General features: G+C 45.9%; 1 protein-coding gene across 2 annotated transcripts in view; it reads right to left on the bottom strand.

The window, feature by feature from the left end:
* Window positions 1–24,306, bottom strand: part of LOC147119992 (partitioning defective 3 homolog B-like) — a 1,739,115-nt gene that overhangs the window by 1,001,905 nt on the left and 712,904 nt on the right. The window lies entirely within an intron of this gene.

Here is a 24,306-nt window from a genome sequence, read left to right on the forward strand (position 1 = left end):
ATCACAGATCAATTCTCAATTTGGGTTTGAGATGAGAATCTGCCAAGGAGCTATAAAAGAGGAGGTCCCAAGTCAACTCTTCCCTATTTTTACTCTCTTATGATGAGCAAGTGCCTTATCTCTTCAGCTGCAGTCCACAACCGTTCCAGGAAGGGTTTTTTTTTAAGCTAGTGTTTTTTTTTTTAAAAAGTACAATTTTACTGGTGGTTACAAACTCTCCCCAAATCTCATCTTCTAAAAGTGAGCAATTACTTTCCGAAAGAAATAAAATTAAAATTATGGTCACATTTGATATAGTTGATGTAGGCTAATCAATTTCCCAAGAAACTCGATGGGCTGGCTAGCAAATCGATGCAAAAGTATACATGAACAAAATAAACCAACAAGGCAATGTAAGATTGTGTACACTGCAGGGACAGGACAGTGGCAAACCAAAGTAGATGGAATGTAGGTTTTACTGCTAGCTCCCAGATCCCAGGCTCACTGTGATCAAAGAGAGCACTGGCATGTCTCCCAGAGGTCAACTGACAAGCAATACTGCAGTGACGTGGCAGCAGGTCCCCTGTCCCAATCACCTTCTCAGGGAAACCCTACAAACAATAGCCGTAGCTCATCCCTATTGCGGAGTTACACTACTACAACAACAACTTGCATTTATATTGCGCTTTTAACGCAGTAAAACATCCCAGGGCACTTCACAGGAGCGATTTCAAACAAAATTTGATACCGAGCCACATAAGGTGATTATTAGGACAGGTGCGGTTTTAAGGAGCGTCTTGAAGGAGGAAAGAGAGGTAGAGAGGCGGAGAGGTTTAGGGAGGGAATTCCAGAGCTTGGGGCCTCAGCAGCTGATGGCACGGCCGCCAATGGTGGAGCGAAGGAAATCGGGGATGTGCAAGAAGCCAGAACTGGAGGAGTGCAGAGATCTCGGAGAATTGTAGGGCTGCAGGAGAGTACAGAGAAAGGGACTAGATTAGGCATAATCTTAAAATTTGACCTAGGCCAATCAGGGGTGATGCTCCAGTTTGAGGCTAGGGGTTAATTGAAAATTTCAAAACTGAGATTGATAGATTTTTGTTAGGTAAGGGTATTAAGAGGTATGGCACGAAGGTGGGTAAATGGAGTTAAGATACAGGTCAATCATGATCAACATTCCCTCTGCCGGTCCTGCGCAGCCCGGAACTGGCTTTTGGCCGCACAGCCCCTTAAAGGGGCCATGCACCCAAAAAAATATTGTAAGGGGGGTGAAAGCATTGGTTATGATCTAATTGAATGGCGGAACAGACTCAAATGGCTGAATGGCCTACTGCTGTTCCTATGTAGATCTGGGTTGCTTTTGTAGCACGCTCCAATCCAAATGTCACACGGGACAAACTGAAACAAACTAGCTTCCACAAAAGGGAGAGCAAGTCAACCTGAGAAAGTTTACACCATCATCCCTTTCTGGGCATCTCAGAGCAGCATTAGCAGGGAGCAGGTCACCAACCCTCGTGGTTCATGGAATGGTGCATGCAGACTTTATCAGGGGTGGGGGGGGGGGGGGGCAGTAATTCTTCAGAGAAAGCAAACTAGATTTGGCCACTTATGGTGTACCTGGATAGAAACTGGATAAATATCTAATTATGCAAGGGAAGTATAGGCATACATCATCAAATACTGAACAAAATACTATGGTTTCTGTCTTGGGACCACAAATATGCTCTCTGCAAAACGTAACTGATCAGGGTTAAACAAGGTTAGATTAGTATCCAGGAGTTTCAGTTCTTTGCTTTGGATGGTTAGAGAGAAATTGCACAGTTCCTTCTGTTTTTATAGTTCACTTATGGATATTTGCCTCAATCGAGCAATTAAAGTGGGGGAAGTCCATGACAATGCAAACTGTATATGGTTAGTAAGAAGGAGCAGGCACAAATTGGCGTAACAATCTTGTTCCATTTTCATTTTTGTTGCAGCTATTTTTTTTTTCTTGGGACGTTCCCTGCGTTCCAGACAAGCTAATGGCCGTCCTTCAAATCCCCTAGAGTTCCATCAAAACAATTCCTAGTGGATCAATCAAACCGGGTTTAAATTCTGCTATTTTCCACAACCCGGCTGCAAAGGTTCGTTAATGGAGACTGCATTTATAGTAATGTTACAAGATTTATTCAGCTGATGTCATGCATGATGTGCGGGCACATTGAGCTCACTGTACATTTGGGAAGTTTAAGAGACCACGTTGAAAAATCATTATGTTTGACAGGGCAAGTTACAGACTGGGCTTTCATCAGCTTGTCACATATGCTTCCTTTTGGAGTATTTAACTTTAAATGCTGCTACTCTAGATATCCTTCAGGAGTAGATTTCTTTTAAAGACAAATAGTACCCATCTAAAATAAACCAGTTGTGCTGTGTGCATGGGGAGGTTGACCTCCTGTTCTTCTCTGGTGCATTTTAGAATTCTTCACAGCTAAACGCTTGCTACAAAATTTTAAAATGGATTCCATAGAATCACTCATGACCCTCTTCTCCTCTCCCCTCCTCAAACAAGCAAGTGACCAACAGCGCAAATTACCTGAGTCATTCATAATCCATCCACCGAGGTACAGTCTGCCAGACATTCTCTCTCATCCAGGCCCCGCCCCCCACATTTCACTACTAAAGACAGAACAATGTATAACTACACCATGTTTATACAAAATTAAAAGTAAGATTTTTTTAAAAATCACAAATAATGAGCCCTATTCCAAAGGCTAATGAAAGGAAGGAAAGAAGAAAAGAAAGGATGAAGTTTTGAAGTGTAGTCACTATTGTAATGTAGGAAACGCAGCAGACAAATTATACGCAACAAAGTTCCACAAACAGCAATGTGATAAATGACCAATTAAATAGTTTTTGTGATGTTGATTGAGGGATAAATATTGGCCAGGATACCGGGGAGACTCCCTGCTTTTCTTCAAAAATGTCATAGGATCTTTTATGTCCAGCTGAGACGGCACCTCCAACAGTGCAGCACCTTCTCAGTACTGAACTGAGTGTCAGCCGAGACTATGGGGCGATTTTGCCAGCCCTGGGGAGGCGGTTATGGAGGCGGGACTGCCAGGAAAATGGCAGAATCTGGGGGCGGGTACCCATCCCGCCCCAACCCGCCTCCGTGCTATCTGCCCAGGAGGTGGGTACCCAACCCGCGCCGGGTCCCATCTCCTGGAGGCGGGAAGGGGATTACAGCCATTTAACTGCCTGTTAACAGGTAGTTCACAGGCAGTTAAGAGGATTATCCCCATTTTTCCATCAGAGGTGCGGGCTTCCTGACGTCGGGGAACCCCGCCAGGGTCAGCGAGGCGAGCAGTGGGTGTGCGGGGGTCAGAGGAGTCCAAAAGTGCGCTGTGGAGGTGAGTGATGGGTGCTAGTGTGGAGAGGTAAGTATGTGAGGTGAGTGAAAAGTGACAGAAAAAGTTTCTTTACCTTTGTTTCTTCCTGTAGGCTTCAATCGTTGGGGATGCGGAGGCTCCGACATCTCAATAGCACAGATGACAGAATGGCTGCTGCATTCTCCGATGCAACAGCTATCTGCTTTCTGCTCACAAAACACGTTTGGTGAGCCTTGAGTACCAGAAGTCACCAAACAACAGAGAATGTCAGTGTTTGACAGCTTCTCAAAGCTGTCAAAGGATGACAATTCATCTGTCAAAAATTTTTGACAGATGAAACGTCATACGCTGATGTTCTCTGTAACCGGCTTCCCTTTAATTGGCCTGCTAAGCCTGCTGGGCGGGCTTAACAAGGTCAATCAAGGGAAAATAGCGTGGGTTGGCCACAAGTCGATGGAGGCGGGACAAAAACCCGACAAGCAGCAGTCCCACCTCCAGCGTGCCCCCATTGGCAAAATCACCCCCCATGTGTTCAAATCTCTGGAGTATTTATACAGCGCCTTTCATGACCTCAGGATATCCCAAAACGCTTTACAGCCAATGAAGTACGTTTTGAAGCGTAGTCACCAATGTTCCCCCTAATTTTAAATTTGGGTGTGCAGTATTTTTAACGGGCTATGCGGTCCAAAGTTTCGTGCATGCACAAAATTTCGCATTGTGAAACCTGGTCCCAGGCTGCACGGGACCGCCAGACAGCTGCACAGCTGTGCAGCTTAGAGGGAACATCAGTAGTCACTGTTGTAATGTAGGAAACGCGGCAGCCAATTTGGACGTAGCGCCTGAAGTAAGAAAGTGTTTAATTTTCCAGCATCGATAGTCCCCACCTTGATGTGCACAAACAGGTTTTAAATAATAATGGTGGTACTGAATGTTCACCACAAAGTTACCTTTTTTCCCCACATACGCAGTATCTTCTGACACTTTCGTCCTTTTTTTAAAGATTACTTTCTCCTGTTCACAACCCCAGTGATTGTGAGTTTATCCACTTTCACTCCTAGAATGAAGGGCTAAGGGGGAGGGGGGAAACGGGGGAAGAGGAGACCTACTGTCAAGAATCTGCCAATTCTCCAACTGTAACCAGCTACTATATGAAGTATATGAGAATGACCTAGGGTAGGTTAACCTCCAGTTTCCCTTCCTCTGGACAAGCAGCTAGCCTTTCACTCCATACTCCCTTTCTTTATACCACCAATGATGGCCTTCTCCAAATGCATAACGCAGAAGTGCAGACACAAACCTGCATGCTACACACTTGGAGATATCCTTATGTTATTGGTATTATCCAGCCAAGTGCTACCAACATTCACTAAAGCAATATTATAGAAAAATGAACACTTTCAACTCCAACTGTGATTTATGCACAACTGTGTGGATTACACATTTGAAAACACGCAGCACCATTAATACAAAGTACACTCAATCACACTCTTCGTCACATCAAGCTTGTCTGGTTTATTCCGATTTTATGCTAAAAAATTCAGCAGGACCACAATTTTAAAAGGCAGTAACAAATAGTTAGGATTACATAAATCTTCTGAAACAAGATTAAAAAAAGCAGCAGATTTTTAAAAAAAATATGGAAATATAACTGGGAGAAATTGGATATCAATTCCCAATCCAAAAAAATTCCTCATAGCTTGATACGTTTGTGGCTGACAGTAACAAAAATTTGCATTTATACAGCGCCTTTAACATAGTAAAACGTCCCACGGTGGTTCACAGGAGCATTATCAGATAAAATATGACACTGAGCCACATAAAGAAATATTAGGACAGGTGACCAAAAGCGTGTTCAAAGAGATTAATTTTAAGGAGCGTCTTAAAGGAGGAGGAGAGGTAGAGGGGTTTAGGCAGGGAATTCCAGGCCTAGGCAGCTGAAGGCACGACCACCAATGTTGGAACGAAGGAAATCAGTGATGCACAAGAGGTTAAACTGGAGGAGCGCAAGAGGTTAAATTGGAGGAGCGCAGAGATAGGGAGGGGCGAGGCCACGGAGGGATTTGAATTTTTAAAAATCGAGATGTTTGCCAGACCAGGAGCCAATATAGGTCAGCGAGCACTGGGGGGGGGGGGGGAGGGGGGGCGCGGGGCGGGGAGGTGATGAGGGTTTGTTTAACAACTGCTGAAATGACAATAAAATATTATAATTAATAATGAGGCTACTACCTTGCACATCAAGCTGCTATACTGCATGTCCAACGGGCCTAACATTTTCCATTCGCTCAGAGATTGATAAGCCCAACAATAAGGAGGCGAACCTTCCACAGACCTCTCACAGCCAGGCTGTCCGGTGGTTTGGCACAGCGTTTCAAAGCTGTGAGCTATGGCCCTAGTCACGCTGCCAGTGACTCTGCACTAAATTCAGCCATGAGACTGCAGCTTTGAGGCTGCTGTGTGCGTCCCAAGGCTGCTGACTCCAAACAGCAGATCACACCGTGCTCTCTTTTTCCCCCAATCAGGCACCACAGTAACAATGCTGATTTACCGGAGACACTGTCCTCACTTTTTACTGTAACACAGACAATTACCTCCATGCCAGCAGAAGTGATTGCAATCTGTTGGAAAACTTTCATAGCAGGACATTTACAGGGCACATGAAGTAAAACAGGAAAGGCCTTGGGACGTTTTACTACATTAAAGGCGTTATTTAAATACAAGTTGTTGTCAGGCTAATCAATCTCTGAGCGAATAGAAAATGTATCCTCTATGAGGAGGTAACCAGGCATCACCAAGCTAACAAATTAAAATGTTGTAGATTGTGGCAACTGTGAATCAATGAGGTTTCAAATAAAAGATAGACTTGCATTTATATAGCATCCTTCATGACCTCAGGTCATTCCAAAGTGCTTTACAGCTAATTAAGTACTTTTGATATCTAATCACTGTTGCACGGTAGGAAACATGGAAACCAATTTGCACACAGCAAGGTCCCACAAACAGCAATGAGTTAATGACCAGATAATTTGTTTTTAGCGATGTTGGTTGAGGGATAAATATTGATCAGGACACTGGAGAGAACTCCCCCGCTCATTTTCAAATAGTGCCATGGGATTTTTACATCCACCTCAGAGGACAGAGGGGGCCTTGGTTTAACGTCTCATCAGACACAGCAGCAGTAACTCAGTCCTGCACTGGAGTGTCACCCTAGATTATGTTCTCAAGTCTCTGGAGTGGGACTTGAATCCATGACCATCTGACTCAAGAGGCGAGAGAGAGACCATTTGAGCCACGGCTGACACCAAAGAGGCATCAAACTGTCCCTCCACCCAACTGTCCATCAGTCCATGTGGCAAAAACGCTTTTAGCTGTGGTACACCACAACGTGGTGGAAAATTCATGGGCATGAGCTCACATCTTACTGGAAAAACGTGCCAGTGCTCCCACAAGGCAACTCACTAAATAAACAATTTTATAGCTCTACGCCCTTTCAGCTAAGCTTTTGCAATAGTTGAACCATTTTGTGACAAATGTCACTTTTAAAAAAGGAGCAGTTTGTCAGACTTTGATGCAATTCAATGGGCCCACTATCTTGAAACGTATCAAAGAGGCATACTGCGGCAATCTGCTACCGACCACCCCAACACTATGACCGTCTCCATGGCAGCATATGGCAGATTTGCAGAGGCAATAGACTCAATGATCATGCCCATCACTCTACCTGATTTAAAGATGACACAGAAAGAAGCAAGGCCAAGTAAGATCAGGACATGTTAGAGACAACGGCCTAGAAATTCGGTTTTGGCGCAGCGAGGGCTTTAGCGCCGGAAGTTAGTGCCGGCGCTAAGTCCCCCTGCGCGCGCCAAAAATTCAGTAGCGCCGCGCCCAAACGGCTGCCGGCGCTACTGAGGGGTCTCAGCGCCTCAAAACTGGCGCCACGCGCCGCATTGCGGCGCTATTCCGGCGCTGCGGCGCCCGCTGCGGTGCGGCAGGCTCGGGAAGTGCAGGCCTCCTCCTTCCGTTAAGGAGGAGCTGCCTGCACCCGGCCGCGGCCCGCGATAATCTTTTTAAAAATGAGCCCGGCACCTCGGACAAGTGCCGGGCTTGCTTCTGTTCCGGGGGGGGGGGGCGGGGGGAAGTCCGGGGAGGGAGCTGCGGCCAGGCGGCCGGCGGGAAAGCGGCCGGCCGCCGCGGGGCCTTTAATGCGCCGGCGCAAAGTTCTGTAAGGCACCTCTGCCAGAACGTTGCTTGCGGCTGCCACGGGCGAGGCGGCCGCAACTCAATTTCCGAGTTCGGGCGGGTTACCATGGCAACCGGGACGCTGCGCACACCGATGACGTCATCGGTGCCGGCGCAGCGCTACCGGCCTAACGCCGATTTAGGGCCCCTGTCAATTTCTAAACTGGCCATAACTTCGGCGCTAGGCCCTCTAGCGCCTCAAAAGCGGCGCTAAGGCCAGTGAATTTCTAGGCCAACTTGTTTTCTTCTTAAAAAGGAGGGACAAAAGGGGAAAATTCCATTTGCAACACATGAAAGGGATATTCTGCTCCTTTAAACTGGAAAAGGAAGACAAAATAGTCCTGATTCAATTTACATCAAAATGCTCTTCAGTGGAGTTGACACAGTGACGGCGGGGGGGCGGGGCAGGTAAACATACCTCCTCCCTCACTCCCAGGAACTACTGTGCAATTCCTCCTATAGAGTAGCACTGGTTCCCATCAGTCCCCTCAGTTAGCATACTAAGCTTGGAGGCATAGGGAAACCAATAAAGCAAAATACCCGACAAAATTATTTAATTTTTTTATTTGCTTTTTGGGATGTGGGCGTCGCTGGCAAGGCTAGCATTTATTGCCCATCCAGAGTTATCCTTGAGAAGATGGTAGTGGGCCTTCTTCTTGAACAGCTGCAGTCCATGTAGTGAAGGTACTCCCACAGTGCTGTTAGGTAGGGAGTTCCAGGACTTTGACCCAGCGCCAATATATGTCCAAGTCTGGATGGTGTGTGACATGGAGGGGAACTTGGAAGCAATGGTTTTCTCATGTGCCTACTGCCGTTGTCCTCCTAGGTGGTGGAGGTCACAGGTTTGGAAGATGCTCTATGGTTCTATACATTCACATAGCTTATGGACGTTCACCAGTCACAGAAGCTGTTTGGCTTCAAATGGAGGTGCATTTTCCCCCAGGCTAAGGAGGGAGGAAGAAAAAAAAAATCAGTCATTTCTTATTGCTGCCATGAACCATTTCCTGCTCCTGGTCGCTACCCAGTAACCCCTACTGAAATATAAGTGTGTTGATGGACACTGGGCAAAGGCAGAATCAGGCTTGTCCATGATGCTCTTTGTTGTCAAATAGAACATTGCCATTCCCCAAATCAAGCTTAGGCAAGCTGGCTACCAGCAACAGTGGAACCAAGTTTGAGTTGTGCCTTCAGCAGAGATGGGACAGAAAAGAGGGAAACACAGTGACATTTTAAAACATTACCAGGAAAGAGGGAGCCTCAAAGTGTTAAATAAAGCAGCTTTAATGAGTTGGTTGGGATATGAAATACTGTCATCTTACAATGAAAGATAAATCAATGTGACATTACTAATCTTCTAATGTTTTGATCTAGAAAAATTAAGGAGTAATTGAGGAATGATTTGTTTTTTTCCCCTTCCTGCTTATGAAAAACAGCACTGCACAGGATTACATCCACAGTAAGATGAGACTAAGCCTACATTAATTATTAGCCATTCCACTAACATGTAAAATAGCACAAAACCTTGTTTTTAATTTTCCCAATTGGCATTTTAAAATGTTTTACATTTTGTTGTTGTTCTGTTTCGTTTGTTGATGGGGAACGGTGGAAAATGGGAAAATGTTTCCCCCTTTCCACTGCTTCTCTGTTAAGTATAACAGAATAAAATTCCCTCCGCTGTCCTCCCCCATCAATGTCCCTTAACCACAGAAAATAAAAGTGAACTCGAATGGTGACTTTTTTCCCTCCTCTTCCCTTACCAGCAGTCTGACTAAGATAGTCAATGTATGGTCTTATACCCTGAAGTTCTTAGATCCACAGGAAACCAATCCAGTTGTGGGAATGAAAAAGCGAGGGGTGTCCCATTGTGAAAGGGATTGTTTTCCTTAGAGCAGAGAAGATTAAGAGGAGATTTAATACAGGTGTTCAACATTATGAAGGGTTTTGATAGAGTAGATAGGGAGAAACTTTCCACTGGCAGGAGGGTCACTAACCCAAGGACACAGGTTTAAGATAATTGGCAAAAGAACCAGAGGGGAGATGAAGAGAATTTTTTTTACGCAGCAAGTTATGATCTGGAATTTGCAGGGCTACGGGGAAACAGCAGGGGAGTGGGACTAATTGGATAGCTCTTTCAGAGAGCCAGCACAGGCATGAAGGGCCGAATGACCTCCTCTGTGCTGTAAGATTCTATGATTCTACGGTAACACAGCAACAGAACAATAAAACTGTACATACATGCTTGTTTTAAAGTTGCAGTTTGACATTTTCCGTGTGCATCATTTGGAATGAAGTCAGTGGAAAATAAAAATGGAATAGATATATTTGAGGCTTCATTGATCAATTTAAAATGCTTTGTGATGTAGTAACACAAATTTTAAAAAGTTTTACGACCACACATCTTTTTTGCTGTGCTCTGAGTATCTCCTCGTGCTAATGCACCAAGCTCTGGGCAGGTACATAACTCTGGTAACTAGGAATTAGCCAAGTTGCTAAAAGGTACTTCAGATGAGTGTCTCAATCTCTTGTTTTATCTCCCTCTCCTCCCTTCCGATAGAGGTGAACTTGCTGAGTCATGCACATTAAACTCAAATTAAAGTCATCGCCAAAAGTTAGGGCTCATACTTAACAGCTTAAGCAATGCCAAACAACCTCTTCAGCCCAGAAAGAGAACAATTTAAACAGTTGAGTCTCATTCCTGCATGTAGTAAATTCCTCTTAGAGATTAAAAAAATTTCAAATGTAATTTTTTTTGCTTACTTTTCCTTTATGTCTTTTTTCTCTCTCTCTTTTAACCCAATCTTTCTGCATCTGATTTGACTTGAATTCACCAGATTTCCTTCTCAGTCGTTCTTCTGTTTCTTTCTCAACCCTTAAATCTCATTAGCTAAGGAGATAGACTGTTGGTTCCGCCGTTCTCCAAGGTCCCAGATGCTTTGTTGCCCTTGCCGCAACGTTATCAGCTCGCACTATCAGCAATTTACAGGGCAAAAAGTCTTCCAGCTGAAGGGTGCAGGAAAAAGTCTACCTAACGGGGCAAGCCGCAAAATGCCCCGTTTCATCAAATTCTGGGCCAACAAGAAACAGGTCCACATCCTACCACTCTGGGGAGAGATTGTGCGCAATGCCACAGAAGCAGGTTTATTTCAGTATTTACACGATTTTCCCACAGAAATGTTGTCAATGTTATTTCTGGTTGTTCCTCGTCAAACTAGGAAAGGGGACTCATCTGGATCTTTAGCGGGCAACACCGGTAATCTGGATAGACGTCTGACCCGTTCACGTATAACCGACCCTTCAGTAATTGAAGACCGGAGCTCATGTCTCCTACCTGCCTGAAATGATTTGCAGCCGCTATGAACAGGTGGACTGCTTGGGGGTGGGGGGGGCCTGGGATGGGGGGGGGGAAGGGATCTCACACTCTCGTGCACGAACCATGGCATAAAATATAAGGGAATCTGATTAGCCGTAAATTGTATCTGACAAGGGAATCAAAATGCTGTCAAACGCAATGACACGGCTAAGGCATCTGTTCGTAAAGAGCTTACCCCACTGGCAAGGTGACAAGCAGATGTATAATGCCGTGCGCATGGTAAATTAATTCATTTACTTATGATAAAAAAAATCAAAGGCTTCCATACCACAATTCCCATTTAAAATCTTGTCAATCTCTCAGCGAATCAAGACAGAACATGGCTGATATTGGGGATTGGAGACATTTTAAATCACCTGTATTAGTTTACTTAATTTAACGTACGCCACATTTAGTTTATTCTCTGGGTGCTACTCCATTGAAATATTAATTAATTATGACTGACTGGCATCACAAGTGGCCAGTGCTAGCCAGAAACAATCCATTTTTGTTTTGTTTTAGGGCTTGACTAGTCATTTGTTAATTGTTGAAAAATGTTAGTATAATTATTCAGTCTTAACAAGGTGGTTCGAAAGCCGTTTTTTGTTTTGCCCTCTTCAATTGATTTTCTTTTTCTTTTATTCTGCCCCTTACAGTCAGCACAGGTTTCCCACACTGAAAAGATGTCAATTTGTTGCCAAGCCCTTGCCCTTGCTGATCCAGCCACTAGTTGTCACTGGAATTAGTCCTGTTCTGTGCAAAATTGCTACCCTTCTGATCAATGCCTTTTCCCACTTCCCTTCTGATACGCTTATCAATTACTTCATAAAAGGTGATGAGTCGAAGAAGAGATGATGAGTCGAAAGAAGAGATGAATAAGGCTTTTATTAGCTAAGAAGAGACCATGCTTCTTCGTGAGTGACTGAACAAGTCTGAACGAAACCCACACAGTGGTGGGTGGAGTCAGCTGAGGCATGCCTCCATACACAGCGCCACCCAGAGGTGGCAATATACAATACAGTGGTTTACCACATTCACCCCTTGTTTAATGTGAAGTCCGGCGGGGTGAAGGGTACTACAAGTTAAGTCTATCAGGAGGCCTTGTCTGACGTCCTGATCGTCGTGGTGGCGGCGGTGGTGTTGCAGCATCCGACGTCGGGTCTGGTGTCTGGGTGGTTGGCGAAGATTCCTGGGGCTTTGGCATGCCGTCTGCAGGGGTTGGGTTGGGAGGGGTGGTGGGGGATAACAGTGGTAAGGGGGATAACGGTGGTAAGGGGGATAACGGTGGTAATTCAGGGGTACCCGAGGGTGCGAGATCTCGTATGGAGACCGTGTCCTCCCGCCCGTCTGGGTATGTCACCCAGGCATACTGGGGGTTGGCGTGTAGGAGGTGCACCCGCTCGACCAGGGGGTCCGTTTTATGCGTCCTCACGTGCCTCCGCAGTAGGACGGGCCCAGGAGAAGTCAACCATGCCGGTAGCGAGGTTCCCGATGTAGACTTCCGGGGGAAAACGAACATTTTCTCATGAGGGGTCGCATTAGTGGCAGTACAAAGCAGTGACCGAATGGAGTGAAGCGCTGCAGGGAGGACCTCCTGCCAGCGGGAGGTCGGAAGGCCCTTAGATTTTAGTGCTAAGAGGACTGCCTTCCAAACCGTCGCGTTCTCCCTTTCCACCTGGCCGTTCCCCCGGGGGTTGTAACTGGTGGTCCTGCTCGTGGCGATACCTCTTGTTAGCAGGTACTGCCGAAGTTCGTCGCTCATGAACGATGAGCCCCTGTCGCTATGTATATAGCTGGGGAACCCGAACAGAGCGAAGATGTCATTCAGACACTTGATGACCGTGGTACTGGTCATGTCTGGGCAAGGGATGGCAAAGGGGAAACGGGAGTACTCATCAACTATGTTGAGGAAGTACACATTGCGGTCAGCGGAGGGGAGGGGCCCTTTAAAATCGACGCTCAGGCGTTCGAAGGGGCGGGTGGCCTTGATCAGGCTTGCTCTGTCCGGCCTATAGAAGTGCGGTTTGCACTCGGCGCAGATTTGGCAGCTCTTGGTCATGGTCCTGACCTCCTCGATGGAGTAGGGCAGGTTACGGGATTTGATAAAATGGAAAAACCTGGTGACCCCCGGGTGGCAGAGGTCATTGTGGAGGGACTGCAGCCTATCACTCTGCGCGTTGGCGCATGTACCACGTGATAGGGCATCTGGGGGCTCATTGAGTTTCCCTGGCCGATACAAGATATCATAATTGTAGGTGGAGAGTTCGATTCTCCACCTCAAGATCTTGTCGTTCTTGATTTTACCCCTCTGCTTATTATTAAACATAAAAGCTACTGAACGCTGGTCAGTGAGCAGGGTAAATCGTTTCCCGGCCAGGTAATGCCTCCAGTGACGCACCGCTTCTACAATAGCCTGGGCCTCCTTTTCGACGGAGGAGTGTCTCGTCTCGGGGCCCTGGAGGGTCCTTGAGAAAAAGGCCACGGGTCTGCCCGCCTGGTTAAGGGTCGCGGCTAGGGCGAAGTCGGAGGCATCGCTCTCCACTTGGAAGGGGATGGACTCATCCACCGCGTGCATTGCGGCCTTCGCGATATCGTTCTTGATAAGAGTGAAGGCTGCACACGCCTCTGGTGTCAGGGGGAAGGAGGTGGCTTTGATGAGGGGCCTGGCTTTGTCTGCATAGAGGGGCACCCACTGGGCGTAGTAGGAGAAAAACCCCAGGCATCTCTTCAGTGCTTTTTGGCAGTGGGGAAGGGGTAGCTCCATTAGGGGGCGCATTCTGTCGGGGTCGGGCCCGATGACTCCGTTCTCCACCACGCAGCCGAGGATGGCCAGGCGCTTGGTGTGAAACATACATTTTTCCTTATTGTACGTTAGGTTCAGCCGTTGGGCCGTACGGAGGAAATTTGCTAGATTAACGTCGTGGTCCTGCTGGTCGTGGCCGCAGATGGTGACGTTATCCAAATAGGGGAAGGTTGCCCGCAGCGCGTTCTGGTCAACCATTCGGTCCATCTCCCTTTGGAAGACCGAAACCCCGTTGGTGACGCCGAAGGGGACCCTAAGGAAGTGGTAGAGGCGGCCGTTTGCCTCGAAGGCAGTATACTGGCGGTCCTCATGGCGGATGGGCAGCTGGTGGTACGCTGACTTAAGGTCGATGGTGGAGAATACTTTGTATTGCGCAATCTGATTGACCATATCAGATATGCGAGGGAGGGGGTACGCGTCCAGCTGGGTGTACCGGTTTATGGTTTGGCTGTAGTCGATTACCATGCGGCGTTTTGCAGTGGTTTTAACGACTACAACCTGGGCTCGCCAGGGGCTAGTGCTACCTTCGATAATGCCCTCCTTCAAGAGCCGCTCCACCTCAGAGCTGATAAAAGCTCTGTCCCCGGCACTGTACCGCCTGCTTTTGGTAGCGATGGGTTTACAGTCGCGGGTGAGGTTAGCGAACAGGGGAGGGGGGGGGACTTTTAATGTGGAAAGGCTGCAGGTGGTTTGCAGCGGGCGATTTAAAAGTTGTTGGTTGCAGACTGTGAGTGGGGGGAGGGGTCCACCGTATGCTAGTGTGACACTCTTAAGGTGGCACTGAAAATCCAACCCTAGCAGGACGGCAGCGCAAAGACGGGGCAGGACTAGCAGTTTAAATTTTTGATATTCAGTGCCCCCTACTGACAGGGTCACCACACAGTAGCCGCTGATGTCCATTGACTGGGACTTGGACGCCATAGAAATGCGATGGTGCGTTGGCAGAATCGTGAGGGAGTGGCTACGTACCGTGTCGGGGTGGACGAAACTCTCTGTGCTCCCGCTGTCGATCAGGCAACTGGTGGCGTGGCCGTTTACCGCGATATCCATCATGGAGCTGGATAGATGGTGAGGGTGGCCTTGATCCAGCGTCACGGAGGCCAGTATGTGGCTTAGTGAGTCACTATAGTCATCCGCCGAGACGGTGGTCGGTTCCGGTGACGAAATGGCGGTTGAGTGCGTTGGATACGATGGCGGCGGATGCCATGCGGCCGGGGGTACACAAAATGGCGGATAAGATGGCTGCTCCCACGGCCCGCACGCTGCGCTGCTGGCTGGCTTCCCCTTGCAGGCGTTAGCGTAATGGCCTTTCTTCCCGCAGCCCGAGCAGGTAGCTGTCTTAGCTGGGCAGTGCGCTCTGGGATGTTTTAACTGGCCACAGAAATAGCATTTTTGGGCCTGGTTACTGGGCATCGAAGCAGTTCTTACCGGAGGCTGCTGTCTCGGTTGGGTCGCTGCAGCGGTTGGTGCCGGGGGCGGCGGTCCCGTGTCCCACGGTTTCGATTGCCATGTCTCGGCGCCGTTACGGGGGTATGCCTCGAGGTTTCGGTGGGCCTCCTCTAACGAGAGCGCAAGGGCAATGGCCGTCTTCAGGTCGGGTTCCTTGCTTTCTAGCAGTCTCTGCCGGGTGTGGTCTGACTGGAGGCCCCTGACGAAGGCATCACAGGCGAGTCCCTGCGCGTGCTCCACAGCCGTTACCGCTTTACAATCGCAGTCTCTGCAGAGTGCCAGTAGCGCCCGTGCAAATGCCCCTACCGATTCTCCCGGTTGCTGCCTGCGGGATCCCAAGAGGTGTCGGGCGTAAATTGTGTTCACTGGGCGCGTATATTGCCCTTTTAGTAGCTCGAGGGCCGCCACGTACGTATTAGAGTCCCGGATTAGCATATATACTTGATGGCTCACCTGGGCGGTCAAAATTTTCAGTTTGTGATCCTCCTCTGTAACCTGTGAGATTGCGAGGAAGGATTCAAAGCAGCTCAGCCAGTGTTCAAACTTGGCTGATGCACCCACATCTTGAGGGTCGAGGTCCAGGCGTGGTGGTCTGAGGGCTCTCAGCAATGTCTGCTGTATCCGTTGCTGTTGTTGCTCCTCAGGTGTCGCCATTTAACTTTTAGCTAATAAAATTGATACGCTTATCAATTACTTCATAAAAGGTGATGAGTCGAAGAAGAGATGATGAGTCGAAAGAAGAGATGAATAAGGCTTTTATTAGCTAAGAAGAGACCATGCTTCTTCGTGAGTGACTGAACAAGTCTGAACGAAACCCACACAGTGGTGGGTGGAGTCAGCTGAGGCATGCCTCCATACACAGCGCCACCCAGAGGTGGCAATATACAATACAGTGGTTTACCACACCTTCCCGCCACCACCTCCCACCCCCAAGCCTGATCAGGAAGGTCCTACAAGAGATGGGAGGGGGGAATTATTTACATTAGAACCCTACTCTGTTGTGTATCCTGTTGCCACGCACCCTCCCAAACTATAAGCACAAAGACCCGGAATTTGTGGTGGGTAGTAATGGCAAACTAACAGCGCTTGCCGCTATTACCCCTCTAAAACTGACCGCAACTTCAGAATGTAGCACATGCGCATCTAAACTCGTAAATCCTGAAGCCGTGGTCAGTCATTCACTGCTCCGACACTACCCTCCCCCCACCCCAACCCCGCCAATAAGTGAAATCAGTAAAACAGACGAAAACTTGGGCTTTTCCGCACTACTATCGCTGTTAAATACCCCATTAAAAGTTAAGTCTTGTTGGGTTAGGTATAACTGGGGTTTAAATAGAGTATTGACTGATAACCAAACTTTATGGCCCTGGAAAACTAATTTTTATATTTGTGGAGTGTCAAATTTCTCTATTATGATAAAAATTGCAATTAAAATTTGTCCATGATGTTTCAGGTTCTACCATGTGAGAGCCCCAATCTTTGTTTCACTCTCTAACATTTTTTTTTTACAAAGTCCAGATAAAAGCAGCTTCTCATTTCCTGGTTTCCTGTCTGAGAATTCTGCAATGTGATTGGTTGCAATGTGTTTTAGACAGCTTGCTGACACCACAGCAACATCGCTCTAAGGATTCCCACTATATAACGCTGGAATCATTCCAATGTCGAAAAAGGCGAATGTCTCGCCACAGAGAGTACCTTTGCTTTGCCACTGACCACTAATTCTGGGCCAAAGTGTTACCAACAGAGATGCCTACACTCTCCCAAGCTGAGCAATTTGTTCTTAAAAAGCAATTTATTTACATGGATCACAATGCAATTTAAAATATACGAGATCAGCACAAATATTTTTCCAATTATTAAAAATCAAACATGTGTTTTTGCAATCCCAAGAGTGTCCAATCAGAGAATATGCATTTACTATCCTCCTGCAGCATACTCCATTTCCTATCCACCAGGCCAGGTAAGTCTCTCTACTAAGTCTCTCTCAGTTTTTGCTCTGTATTGGAAAGTGTAAAGGATTTATGCCCCCAATTTTTTTGTTAACTCTCTCTCCCATCTTCCCCCACTTTACCAGTTTGATTAAGGGTTGGAGAGGTGGGTGGAAGTTGGGAGATAAAATGACTCTCTGCCACTGGGAGCCTACCACTGCAGGTTGATAAACAGAAGTACCATTCCGGGATGCTCAAAGATCTTACTGCCCCAGTTAATACAACCCCTGATGTACACGTTGCGTTTGGATCAAAAATGCACATTGTATACTGCCAGTGACCAAAACACTTGCAAACCGTACAAAAATGATGAAAGTACAAGTGATTATTTGACACAAAGCAAATGGCCCAAATACTTCTTACGGAAAATGCTGTTCAGTTTATTGCAGCTGAATTGCACAAAGGAATAGAGATACATTTTACAATTGTTAATATACCCTGATATCCTTGCTGTGAGACATCAGTGCAATTTGCATTCATATCATCTCCATACTAATAGGATCGATTATGACTGATGTATTGCCCTGTCACCAACTTTAAGCTAATCAAATTAAATGGAAGCACACAGATGGAGTGAGCCCATTAAAGTGTGTTGTTTTAATATAAACAGGCGTGCAAAAGCGCATCACTGGGATTGAAATAACTAAAAGCCTGTCAGAGTCAGGTAGCGAGGCCAGCAAAAAACTGACAGCCTGCAGGACACGACTAACAATCAAGAAAATACAATTTCTTTTGATCGCCGTTTCACTAAACGTCAAATGCAATTTATCCTGTACGCCCATGAACAGGTCTCAGAGTCTGGTTGAAGTGGAATCCTGTTATAAGCAATAGATCAGGACGGACAAAAGAAGCTTCTGATGAGAGGGTGGCATTACCATTGGCTACTTACACAAAGAGCAAAATTTGGAGTTTTGGTACCAATTTTCATGCATCATACCATTGCCAGAAGTCTTCTCATATCAGAATTGCATAATCTGTGAATCTGGCTGTATTTATATAACCAAATTTCACTCCAAAAATCCTTTTTTGTTTGTGCTTCAATATACACAGCTTTTTGTTCTAATTTTTTATTTGGTTTCTTAAGTTTGAAATTCAATAACTTCATGACGACTGATTTAATAATGGCCCAGATATTCCGATCCCTACGGGTGGGTACGCGCTGTGTACCCACCCGTAGGGACATCGGAAATGCCGGTTTCAGGCATGCACAGCGCATGCGCCAAAAACCGGCATTTCCGATCTGTCAAGAAAGCTCTTGACCGATCCTCCGGTTGCCCTGGAGAAGGGCCTCTGCGGGCGGATAGTTCCGCTTTTTGGAGACCCTCCACCCGCAGAAAACCCTTACAATTCTTGCGCCTGTAAAAGCAGGCGTAAGGCCTGCTTTTACCAGAATAAGAGTTGAAAAAAGTAGAATTTTTTTTTCATTGATTTATCTTTAAAAATACTTTAAAAAAAGGTAAGTTTACTTTTAGCCCCGTAAAAAACGAATTATTTTTTTCAAAAAATTAAATTTTTGTTTAAAACACTTAATTTATTGTAATTTCAAGTCATTTAAAAAATGTGATTTAAAAAAAAAAGTATTTAAAGTTTTTTGTTTTTTCATTGATCACCATTCATATATTTGACAGGTCTTCCCATCAAATGTATGAAGGGAGATTCCCTTCTGTGATTGGCTCCCCATGGCCCACGTGATCCCAGGGACGCTGCGAACTACATGCGCCTCTGGGATACGTGGGCCCTGCGCACTTGCAGTTTGGAGAGGCCCAGGAACGGAAGCGTGTGCGTCCCGGGAGCCCTCAGGTAAGGGCGCAGATTTTTCCAGATCGCATGCCTCCGCCCGCGGGAGGCCTGCGATCGGAAAATACGGGCCAATAGATAAATAGGGTAGCAAGGCTGCATCGTTGTGTTCAAAAAGAATGAGCTTAATCAGAATTTACGAACCAGTGAGTTGGTTTTTAATATATATTTCCCCTCCCTCCCCTCCTCAATCCTTTTAGGGTTTTGTTGCAGTGAGCACACAGAAGTACAGAGGCAGAAGACTGCACTTTTCATACACTCTGCAAAGAGGAAGATGGACCAACACTTGAGTAAAGAGAAGATATGGCCGGCATGCAGCAATATATGGTACATCATAGCAAGAAGATATAAAAAAATAGCAGACTGACCTCTGCGAGTTACAAGACAATGATAAATCTTGGCAAGAGGATGGAAGTCAGAAGATGTACAGAGCCATTGCAATCATGGATCAAATCCTTCTCCCGTCCCACCGCAAGTTAAAATTCATTCAGCAGTGAAGCATTACAGAGTAGTAGGATGTGAGTTCATGACATGATTCCTACAGCTTTGGGGGGGCCGGGGGGGAAAAGAGAGGGAGGGTGCGGCTCGCAGAAGTTAGGAAAACCCAGTCAGTCAGTCACTCTGGGCACCTAGCAACAGGCTACAATGCAGTACTGGTGAACAAAAGTTGTAGCCTTCATGGCAGTTGCCAAGTGATTGAGGCTTCTCTAACGTTGGGGCAATGGGCCAAATAGCCTAATTTTTGTGCTGTAATTTCTATGATTCTACAACAACAACAACCCTTATAGCCCAAGAGGTGCATTTTACTCTCAATATCTCCCCCTCCCCCCCACATTGGCACACACTATTCTCTAGGTTAGAGAGCTGGCAAGTCCTATGTTTACACTTCCGTCATTAATGTACACGAGCTGATGCAGAGGAAGCGATAAGAGTGAACTACCCTCTCCTTCTGTGGGGTAAGTTAGGGTTACCAACCCTTCAGGAGTCTCCAGGAATTCAAGATTAATCTCTTGGACACTGCTGCGAGCAAAAACCAGGGAGAAAAAAACCCATAGGGGTAGGTAAAAGAATGGGGTGATTTTTTATTTTCTTTGAATTCTTTTGGTTATTAGTTATAAAAATGTTGGAGCACTGTTATACCCGGGGGAGGTTGCTGGAGGTGGGTGGTCATGAGGCAAAACCTCCAAGAATTCATCCAAGCAGAATTGGCAACCCTAGGGGAGGCATGTTGTTGCCATTCTGCACAACCTAACCCTGACCAAATGGCCCAAATGTAAAGAAGGGAGGAATTATATAACACATGCAGGATTTTAAAAAATGAACCCCCCCCCCAACTGCCGTGATTGTATAGTGAAGTTTCAACAAGTGTGTTTATGTGGTATTAGCACAAAGAGTGCGTCGGTGACAGCAGTAACAACTGACTCTCGAGTGTCAAGCTACATGTTAAGATTTCTCAGTTCTCCACAAGGCGACTGAATGGAACTTCCCAACTCCCCTAGGAGGAATATTGCAATATCTTTCAATCAGCGGCCATTTAATCCATTGTTTTTAACCCACCACAAATCAATTAACCAGGAGACAAAGCACTGCTAAGGATGCTTCTGGTGTGCCAAATCCAAGATAAATGCTCAATTTTGGGTCCATTAAGTTGCAGCTGATGTTTTTATAATTTATGTATTTCCATTACACAGTAGCTAAGATAAACTGGTCATTCATTGTGCGGGTAGTGCTCAGCCAAGAATCTACAGCCATGAATCTATGGCTAGGAGGACTGCTCAGCGATATCTCAGGAGGTTAATGGATATCGACCCATGAGGAATTAATATTGCGATCAAATTTAAAAAGACATGCGCAATAAGACAGCACGATGGAAGTGGTGTGCAGAGTGTTACAGGATAGGTGTGGAGAGTTCTGCTCACTAACTGACGGCTACTTTACAACTTTGGTCAAGAGGAACAGAAATGCTGCTTGCATGAATAACATTAGAGTATCTACTACTGCAACGACAACAGCCGAAAGGAGGGCACTGAGCAGGAAACAGGAAAATATGGGGAGGGCTTGGTCGAAGAGATAGGATTTTAAGACAGTTCTAAAGGCATGGAGTGGTAGCAAGACAAAGCTGTTTAATGGGAACGTTTTAAAGAGCAGGGTCCCCACATCTTAAAAAAAAAATTGTGGAGCATGGGAGGAGCAATAAACCAGAGTGGGAAATAGGATATGGGCTAGGACAAATGGCTCAAGAAGATGGCTCAAATAAGGTGGGACGAGACTGCGGAGGGACTTGGAAACAAGGCCAAAGTTGGCAGCATATTGTGATGGAGGATGATGCATCAGAGGAGGACATCTTTTGTCTTATTGCAACCCTTTTTACCCGGCTAGCCAACTTCTCATCTATACCAAGAGATGTAATTTATCATTTTCATTGTTAAACATACATTCCCTCTGTTTAGAATTCAACGAAACAAGGTCTTTAATGAGAAATAAATTTTAATATTAACGGAGTTTTAAAAACAGAAATAAAAACAAATTCCCCACCAGCAAAACAAGACCTATGCATCAGCCTTGGTTCAGTGGGTAGCACTCTGACTTCGGAGTCAGAAGGTCGTGGTTTCAAGTCCCACTCCAAAGGCTTGAGCACATAATCCAGGCTGACATTCCAGGGCAGCACTGAGGGAGTGCTGCACTGTCAGAGATGTCGCTTTTTGATTGAGACATTAAACCGAGGCCCCATCTGCCCTGACAGGTGGATGCAAAAGATCCCACGCCAATATTGCGAAAAGCAGGAGAGTTTCCCCATGGTGTCTAGGCCAATATTTATACCTCAACCAACACCACTTAAAAAAGTTATCTGGTCATTATCATAGGCAGGATCTTGCTATGCATAAATTACCACGTTTCCTACCTTACAACAGTGACTACACCTCAAAAGGTACTTCATTAGCTGTAAAGCACTTTGGGACTTCCTGAGGTCATGAAAGGTGCTATAGGTATGCAAGTCTTTCTTTTTCTATCTCAGCAGCAGACCTAAGTCAGAAGCAACTTGATAGATGTCTAGGTTGGTCCATCAAGGGGACAGAACTCAAAAAAGTTAGCATTTTTGTCAAAAACTTAAAACAGATTCCTACTGCAAAAAACTTTTCATTACCAATATTTTTCCCAAAGAACATCGTATTTATAAAAGAGACCCAATGGTATCAATTTTTTTTTACAACTAGTACTTCCTTTTTCCTCCACCAAAAAAAAAGTGCAGGATGGAAGGCTATTAAAGAAACTTTTCATAATCAATATTAACTCTTCCTTCCTCCATAACACACACTAGGTTCAATGTCTGGCAGTGCTGAGCTGAAGTTATTCTCAACATGCGTTGCGATGGTGATTAAGAAACCACACTGCACCAAATATGCGAGCGATTAACAAATCGCTAAACGTCTCCGGGACTCTCCGGAGTGATGTGAAAAAACAACTGTTTAAAATCAGGAGGGCAGTGATAACTGTAACCAATGTAACAACGAAAATGTAATTAAAATACAAAACATGCCCAGAATGAGATTGGGAATTCAGCACATTAGGAAATCATAAGGGAGAGCTGCAGCTTACCAGTATGAGGCACAGTTGGGTTCCTGCATCAGCAGAGTAGTGTCACCAGACTATCATGCAAATGTGTTTTTTTACTTCAGGGGCACTCATTAAAATAATGAGCTCTTGAAATAATTTATTTTAAATGAGTCACTTTAATTTTGAAGATGTATGATTTTAAAAATTATAAAAAAACATAATTGTGTTTGATTTATGGATCCACTGATCCAGTGTTTCTGGAGCATATGCAACAGCTTAACTTTGTGCCGTGTACATAGGAGGAAAGAAGAAAGTAACCGGAGGAGACAGAAGTTTCTCTTCATCTTTACGCGATACGTGAGCTCCCTCCCACTACAGAACATTACATTGCAATAGAAGGAAGCTTTTTTAAAAAAAAATAGAAAAAAAGATCCCCAGCATTATAAACTTTGTATCTGACTGACTTGTTACCCGGAGGGAGTGTGACTGGAGGGGAAATGCTTACCAACAGAGTGTAAGGGGGGGTTGTAGGGGGCCGGGGGAAAAGAGAGGGAGGTGGGGCAGAGATGGCCAGTAAGGGGGGGGGGGGGGGAGAAGAGCGAGGTGGGACAGGCCACCCCCCGAGAGGGAGGTGGGGTGGGGGGACGACAGTGAGGTGGAAGGGGGCTAGGGTAGGTGGCACAGGCCCCCCAAGACCGGGGTTGGGGGGGGGGGGCGCGGTGGGGGAAGAGGAGTGAGGTGAGATGTTTCCCTCCTCCCCCCACAAGGGGGGCGTGAGAGCGAGGTGAAGTTGGGGGGGGCGGGGGTGGTGTGGGGGAAGATCACTCACAAAAAAAGTTGCATTCGGCTGGTCTTGCACATCACTTCATATTGCAAAAACAGCTTTGTTGGGACAGGCACAGGTGCTAGTAGAGTTCCCACTTACCTTAGCCAGGGAGGCTAGTGTATTACAGAGAGATCACAGAAGGGAAGAGAAAGAAAGGGAGAAAAAAATATAAAGCAACCACACAAAACCATTTTAAAATTGCTGTTACAGGTAACAACTGTTGGCAAAATAAAAAGCTACTTGTTTTCATTAAGTCCACAAGAAGCCAACAAACTTTTTTTTGCTGGAAAGAGCTGGGCCAAATTGACAACTGCCGTAATTTGTCTGGTTCGAGTCGACTTGTGTGTTCCACATGGTGCCCATCTCTGCAAGGCAACCATCCTGCTCAACACATTTATTTTTTGAGAGTTATTATTACGTTAGCAATTGGCATGCTGTGGGTTTATGTTGACAAAGCTCACCCTCAGAATTAATGTCTTCAACTCTTTTCTGTTAATATTTTAACATGATATTTAATTTAAAACATTTCCAATTCTGTTGCTGTGGAGGATACTCCTTTAATATTGTGCACCTTTATTTCTCTGCCATGCACTTTGCAGATCGGACAGATTTTGCACAGTTGCAAAGGGGCTGACGCTCTGGAGCAGGATTAAATTACCTTTTCTTCTCAGAGGGCACAAGTTCTTCTCCCCAAGGTTTATCAGCATGAGAGACTCCATCCAGTTCAAACTCTGTCTTAGGAAATATCCATCTGTTTCTTCTTAATGGGAGGATTTTCGTTCTCTCTCCTTACCTTCTCTATTTCTCATGCCGCTCACCATCTTCTCCCCCTCCTGGAATTAAGAGTGGACAAGCAACCTGATCCTAGCCCCTTTAATGTAGCCTGATATCAGAAGGCCCAGTGATGAGCGCAGCCCTGTGTTGATTTATTTTCTTTACAAGTCGTGCACAATCAT

Source organism: Somniosus microcephalus, chromosome 4 (assembly GCF_052327205.1).
Source record: "Somniosus microcephalus isolate GS21.2 chromosome 4, FLI_Smic_1.0, whole genome shotgun sequence".
Lineage (NCBI taxonomy): Eukaryota > Metazoa > Chordata > Chondrichthyes > Squaliformes > Somniosidae > Somniosus > Somniosus microcephalus.